Below are 7846 nucleotides of genomic sequence, written 5' to 3' on the forward strand. Positions count from 1 at the left end.
CTTTGTTACGGTAACCAGCAAATCATACATCTATTAAGAACATCTCCCAGAACCAAAATGATGATATTCATTCATTCCTTCAAACTCACCAATTTAAGATTAAAAAAAGAAAGAAAGCCTACACAGGAAAAAATTAAGAAAAATCACATTCTGGGCCGGGTGCCATGGCTCACACCTGTAATCCCAGAATGCTGGGAGGTGGAGGCGGGCAGATGATTTGAGACCAAGAGTTTGAGACCAGCTTGGGCAACATGGCAAGACCCTGTCTCTACAAAAATTGCAAAAAATAGCCAGATATGGTGGTGTACGCCTATCACCCCAGCCACTCGGGAGGCCGAGGTGGGAGGATCGCTTGAGCTTGGGAGGTTGAGGCTGCAGTGACCTGTGATGGCACCACTGCACCACAGCCGGGGTAACATTGCGAGACCCTGTCTCAAAAACAAACAAAAAAACAAAAACAAACTGCCCTTGCTCATCAATAAATACATTTTCCATGTGATTTTATAATAAAATAATTTTTATTTTTATTTATTTGTATTTATTTTGAGACAGAGTCTCGCTCTGTTGCCCAGGCTGGAGTGAAGTGGCATGATCTCGGTTCACTGCAACCTCTGCCTCCCGGGTTCAAGCGATTCTCCTGTGTCAGCCCCGCAAGTAGCTGGGACTACAGGTGCATGCCACCATGCTCAGCGAATTTTTGTATTTTTGGTAGAGACGGGGTTTGGCCATGTTGGCCAGGCTGGTCTCAAATTCCTGACCTCAAACAATCCACCTGTCTTGGCCTCTCAAAGTGGTGGGATTACAAGCATGAGCCACTGCACTTGGCCATAAAATAATTTTTTTTTTTGAGATGGAGTTTCACTCTTGTTGCCCAGACTGGAGTGTCGGCCAGATCTCGGCTCACCCCAACTTCCTCCTCCCGGGTTCAAGTGATTCTCCTGCCTCAGCCTCCCGAATAGCTGATATTTTTAGTAGAGACAGGGTTTCTCCATGATGGTCAGGCTGGTTTTGAACTCCTGACCTCAGGTGATCTGCCCACCTTGGCCTCCCAAAGTGCTGGGATTACAGGTGTGAGCCACCGCGCCCGGCCTATTTTTTTGTATTTTTTAGTAGAGATGGGATTTCACCATGTTAGCCAGGATTGTCTCGATCTCCTGACCTCGTGATCCACCTGCCTTGGTCTCCCAAAGTGCTGGGATTACAGGCACGAGCCACTGTGCCCTGACTTTTTTTTTTTTTTGAGACAGAGTGTTGCTCTTGTTGCCCAGGCTGGAGTGCAATGGCGTGATCTCGGCTCGTTGCAACTTCTCCCACCTGGGTTCAAGCAATTCTCCTGCCTCAGCCTCCAGAGTAGCTGTGATTACACGCATGCACCACCAGAGCTGGCTAACTTTGTATTTTTAGTAGAGACGGGGTTTCTCCATGTTGGTCAGGCTGGTCTTGAACTCCAGACTTCAGGTGATCTGCCCGCCTCGGCCTCCCAAAGTGCTGGGATTACAGGCGTGAGCCACAGGCCTGGCCCTGGCCTGATAATTTTTAAAACTGTAAGGAATTCCCAATATATTGTACAACTAGTTTGATAATACCTTTCCTTTAAGAGAAAATGTGAGGAGAAAAGTAGCTATATCCATTTGACAGAGAAGCAAAAAGCCTGATTGTGCATAAAAGCTATTTGGGGTTGAATGCAGTAGCTCACACCTGTAATTGTAGCACTTTGAGAGGCCGAGGTGGGAGTCGGCTTGAACCCAAGAGTTCAAGATAAGCAACATAGCGTGACCCTGTCTTTTTTTTTGAGATGGAGTCTCACACTCTTGTCACCCAGGCTGAAGTGCAGTGGCATGATCTCAGCTCACTGGGGTTCAAGTGATCATCCTGCCTCAGCCTCCTGTGTAGCTGGAATTACAAGTGTGTGCCACCACATCTAATTGTTTTTTGTTTTGTTTTGTTTTGTTTTGAGATGGAGTCTTCACTCTGTCGCCCAGGCTGGAGTGCAGTGGTGCGATCTCGGCTTACTGCAAGCTCTGCTTCCCGGGTTCACGCCATTCTCCTGGCTCAGCCTCCCGAGTAGCTGGGACTACAGGTGCCCACCACCACGCTAGGCTAATTTTTTGTATTTTTAATAGAGACGGGGTTTCACCATGTTAGCCAGGATGGTCTCGAACTCCTGACCTCGTGATCCGCCCACCTTGGCCTCCCAAAGTGCTGGGATTACAGGCGTGAGCCCAGCCAATTTTTTGGATTTTTGGTGGAGACAGTGTTTCACTATGTTTACCAGGGTGATCTCGAACTCCTGATCTAAGGTGATCCACCCGCCTTGTCCTCCCAAAGTGCTGAGATTACAGGTGTGAGCCACCGTGCCCGGCCCTAATTTTTGTATTTTTAGTAGAGACAGGGTTTCACCATGTTGGACAGGCTAGTCTTGAACTCCTGACCTCAAGAGATCTGCCTGTCTCGGCCTCCCAAAGGGCTAGGATAATAGGCGTGAGCCACCTCAGCACCCGGCTGAGAACCTGTCTTTTGTTTCTTTTTTTTTTTTTTTTGAGACGGAATCTCCCTCCGTTGCCCAGGCTGGAGTACAATGGCATGATCTCGGCTCACTGCAACCTCTGCCTCCTGGGTTCAAGCGATTCTCCTGCCTCAGCCTCCCAAGTGGCTGGGATTACAGGCGCCCGCCATCATGCCCAGCTAATTTTTGTATTTTTAGTAGAGACGGGGTTTCACCATGTTGGCCAGGCTGGTCTCGAACTCCTGACCTCAGGTGATACGCCCACCTCGGCCTCCCAAAGTGCTGGAATTACAGGCGTGAGGCATAGCACCTGGCATATTGTACATACATTATACATATTAATATATGTGTGTATATAGAGAAAGGTACTTTTAGGCCAGGCATGTTGATTCAGGCCTAAAGGAGGTTGGAGAAGCACTTGAAGCCAGGAGTTCAAGACCAACCTGGGCAACGTACTGAAACCTGGTCTCTATTAAGAAAAAAAAAAAAAAGAGGCGGGCGCAGTGCCTGACGCCTGTTAATCCCAACACTTTGGGAGGCCGAGGCGGGCCGATCACCAGATCAAGAGATTGAGATCATCCTGGCCAACATGGTGAATCCCCATCTCTACTAAAAATACAAAAATTAGCTGGGCGTGGTGGTGTGCAGCTATCATCTCAGCCACTGGGGAGGCTGAGACAGGAGAATCACTTGAACCCAAGAGACAGAGGTTGCAGTGTGAGCCAAGATCGCGCCATTGCACTCCAGCCCGGTGACAGAGTGAGACTTCATCTCAAAAAAAAAAAAAAAGAAAGAAAGAAAACATGAAGATAGTAACATATATTTATATATATTTGCACATTCTCTATCATATATATATATATATATATATATACATTTTTTTTTTTTTTTAATTTGAGACGGAGTTTCACTCTTGTTGCCCAGCCTGGAGTGCAATGGCACAATCTCACCTCACCGCAACCTCCACCTCCCGGGTTCAAGCAATTCTCCTGCCTCAGCCTCCCGAGTAGCTGAGATCACATGCATGCGCCACCACGCCTGGCTAATTTTGTATTTTTAGTAGAGACAAGGTTTCTCCGTATTGGTCAGGCTGGTCTCGAACTCCTGACCTCAGGTGATCCACCTGCCTCTGTCTCCCAAAGTGCTAGGATTATAGGCGTCAGCCACCATGCCTGGCCATATATATTTTTTTGATTCTCACTTTGTCGCTCAGGCTGGGGTGCAGTGGTGTAATCTTGGCTCACTGCAACCTCTGCCTCCCAGGTTCAAGCGATTTTCCTGCCTCAGCATCCCTAGTAGCTGGGATTACAGGTGTGCGCCACCTGTAGTTTTTTTGTATTTTTCGTAGAGACTGGGTTTCGCCATGTTGGCCAGGCTGGTCTCGAACTCCCAACCTCAAGTCATATTCCTGCCTGGGCCTCCCAAAGCGCTGGGGTTACAGGCATGAGCCACCACGCCCAGTGTCGATAATTTTAATTTATGTACTCTTTGCAATAAATTAGTATTCAGATTTACAATCTATGAATCTACCCTTTGCTTAAAACCATTTAGTGGCTTTCCATTGGACTGGAGTAAAAATATAAGTCTTCCTAGTGCCCTTCTGTAAGTCAGCATCCAGTTAGGAAAACAGAGAAGTTAAAATAGGAAATTCATTAAACGGGTGACAGAGGACTGAGAAGGCAGAAAAGGAACACCGAGGTAATGTAAATAACAACTAGAGGAAGCAGCTACCACCTCCAAAGCTGGAGATAAAAATAAAAACAAGGTGGGGTTAGTAGAGCTAGCAAAATCGGAGGAAGAGCCCCGGAGAGCTCGTTCTCACCCCTCTAAGAAAGAGGCACATAGCCAGGCGCTGTGATTCATGCCTGTAATCCCAGCACTTTCAGAGGCAGAGGTGGGCGGATCACTTGAGGTCAGGAGTTCGAGACCAGCCTGGCCAACATGGCAAAACCCTGTCTCTACCAAAAATACAAAAAATTAGCCTGATGTGGTGGTGCATGCCGGCAATTCCAGCTGTGTGGGAGGCTGAGGCAGGAGAATCGTTTGAACCCAGAAGGCAGAGGTTGCAGTGAGCTGAGATTGTGCCACTGGGGTGACAGAGTGAGCCTCTGTCTCAAAAAAAAAAAAGACAGAAAGAAAAAAAGAAAGAGGCACAACCAGATTGGTGCTGGGCCTCCCAGAGCCCTGTGTAGTTGGGACTCAAAACTCTGAGGAGGGGTCTGCTGTTGGTGCCTCCGCGGGAGCACAAGGAGGCTGTCTCTGGGAATGTGCAAAGAACCTGGAGACTGAACCAAATACTACTGCCAGAGGCAGTGTTATTACTGAGGGGAACATGCTAGGAATAGTAAGCAAACAGGCAAGAACAAGTCCCCTCTCTTCCTCCTGCCTCCCAGACTGCTTCTATCTGCTCTCATTGGAAGAACCTAACATTAACTGAGAACGGGGAATTATGGTTTGCTGCTCTGTATCACAGAACAGGGTAGAAAAGTAGATATTACCCAGGCTGATCTCAAACTTATGAGATCAAGCGATACACCTGCCACAGACTCCCAAAGTGCTGGGATTACAAGCATAAGTCATCAGGCCTGGCCTGCCTTTTTTCCTTATAGCATTAATCACTACTTAAAATGATCTTTTGGGCTGGGAGCAGTGGCTCATGCCTGTAGTCCTAGCAATTTGGAAGGCCAAGGTGGGCAGATCACTTGAGGTCAGGAGTTCGAGACCAGCCTGGCCAACATGGCAAAACCCCATCTCTACTAAAAATACAAAAATTAGCCGGGTGTGGTGGCGGGTGCCTGTAATCCCAGCTATCTGGGAGGCTGAGGCAGGAGAATCGCTTGAACCTGGGAGGCCGAGGTTGTGGTGAGCCAAGATCCTGCCACTTCACTCCAGCCTGGGCGATGGAGCGAGACTCTGTCTCAAAAAATAAATAGGCCGGGTGCGGTGGCTCACCCCTGTAATCCCAGCACTTTGGGAGGCCGAGGTGGACTGATCACCTGAGGTCAGGAGTTTGAGACCAGCCTGACCAACATGGAGAAACCTTTGTCTCTACTAAAAATACAAAATTAGCTGGGCATCGTGGCGCATGCCTGTAATCCCAGCTACTCGGGAGGTTGAGGCAGGAGAATCGCTTGAACCTGGGAGGTGGAGGTTGCGGTGAGCCGAGATTGTGCCATTGCACTCCAGCCTGGGCAACAAGAGTGAACTCTGTCTCAAAAAATAAATAAATAAAATAAATAAATAAATTAAATTAAATAATCTTTTGGATGGGCGTGTGGCTCACGCCTGTAGTCCCAACACTTCGGGAGGCCAAGGCAGGTAGATCATTTGAGGTCAGGAATTCAAGACCAGCCTGGCCAACGTGGTGAAACCCCTTCTCTACTAAAAATACAAAAATAGGCCCGGGCGCGGTGGCTCACGCCTGTAAGGCAAGCGCTTTGGGAGGCTGAGGCGGGCGGATCACTTGAGGTCAGGAGTTCAAGACTAGCCTGGGGAGCATGGTGGAACCCCGTCTCTACTAAAAATACAAAAAAGAAATAGCTGGGTGTTTTGGCGCATGCCTATAATCCCAGCTACTCGGGAGGCTGAGGCAGGAGAACTGCTTGAACCTAGGAGGCAGAGGTTGCAGTGAGTCGAGATCATGCCATTGCACTCCAGCCTGGGTGACAGAGCGAGACTCCGTCTCAAAAAAAAAAAAAAAATAGGTGGGCATGATGGCACACTCTTGTAATCCCAACTACTTGGGAGGCTGAGGCAGGAGAATTGCTTGAGCCCAGGAGGTGGAGGTTGCAGTGAGTCGAGAACGTGCCCCTGCACTCTAGCCTGGACGACAGAATGCGACTCTGTCTTAAAAAATAAATAAAATAAAATAATCTTTTAGGCTAGGGGTGGTGGGCTCATGCCTGTAATCCTAGCACTTTGGAAGGCTGAGGCAGCTGGATCACATGATGCCAGGAGTTTGAGACTAGCCTGGCCAACAGGGAGAAACACTATCTCTACTAAAAATATAAAAATTGGGCCGAGCGCAGTGAGTCACGCCTGTAATCCCAGCACTTTGGGAGGCTGAGGCCATCATATCAATTGAGGTTAGGAGTTCAAATCCAGCCTGGCCAACATGGTGAAACCCCATCTCTACTAAAAATACAAAAATTAGCCAGCCGTGGTAGTGGGTGCCTATAATTCCAGCTACTCAGAATGCTGAGGCAGGAGAATTGCTTGAGCCCAGGAGGCAGATGTTGCAGTGAGCCGAGATCAAACCACTGCACTCCAGCCTAGGGAGACAGAGAGAGACTCTGTCTCAAGAAAAATAAAAATAAATAAACAAAATGATCTTTTTTTTTCTTTTTTCTCTTTTTTTTTTTGAGATGGAGTCTCTCTTTGTCGCCTAGGCTGGAGTGCAGTGGCGTGATCTCGGCTCACTGCAAGCTCTGCCTCAGCCTCCCGAGTAGCTGGGACTCCAGGTGCCTGCCACCACGCCCGGCTAATTTTTTTTTGTATTTTTAGTAGAGATGGGGTTTCACCGTGTTAGCCAGGATGGTCTCGATCTTCTGACCTGGTGATCCGCCCGCCTCAGCCTCCCAAAGTGCTGGGATTACAGGTGTGAGTCACCACGCCCGGCCTTAAAATTATCTTTTAAATAACGCCTTGTTTCTTCCCTAAAAAAATGCAGGGAAGGAGCTGGGTCTACTTTGCCTTCGGATCCTTGGGGGATCCAAAACAGCGGCAGGCATAGAGCTCAATAAATGTTGAAATAATAAATTTTGGAGAAAGCAAACACCTCTCTCTCTATATATATTTTTTGTTTGTTTGTTTGTTTGTTTTGAGACAGAGTCTCGCTCTGGTGCCCAGGCTGGATTGCAGTGGGACGATCTTGGCTCACTGCAACCTCTGCCTCCCGGGTTCAAGCAGTTCTCCTGCCTCAGCCTCCTGAGTAGTGAGATTACAGGCACGCACCACCACGCCTGGCTAATTTTTGTATTTTTAGTAGAAACGGGGTTTTCACCATGTTGGTCAGGCTGGTCTTGAATTCCTGACCTCGTGATCCACCTGCCTCGGCCTCCCAGAGTGCTGGGATTACAGGTGAGAGCCACTGCGCACCACCACACCTCTACATATTTATGGAAGCTGTAAGGCATGTTGGAGATTATGGCACCAGCTCCTTCATTTGACAGGTAGGGAAATGGAAGACCAGAGAGCTGAACTGATGTGCCAAGTGACACAGTGAATTTGTGACAAAAGTGTCCTTTTCTACCTTTCCCAGTGCTTTCACATATATCATTTTATTTTCCTATTTTCCTGGTGCTTTGGCAGAGTCTTTGGGCAATGGTTGGGTCTCCAAAA

The sequence above is a fragment of the Gorilla gorilla genome, chromosome 10 (assembly GCF_029281585.2).
Source record: "Gorilla gorilla gorilla isolate KB3781 chromosome 10, NHGRI_mGorGor1-v2.1_pri, whole genome shotgun sequence".
Taxonomy (NCBI): Eukaryota; Metazoa; Chordata; class Mammalia; order Primates; family Hominidae; genus Gorilla; species Gorilla gorilla.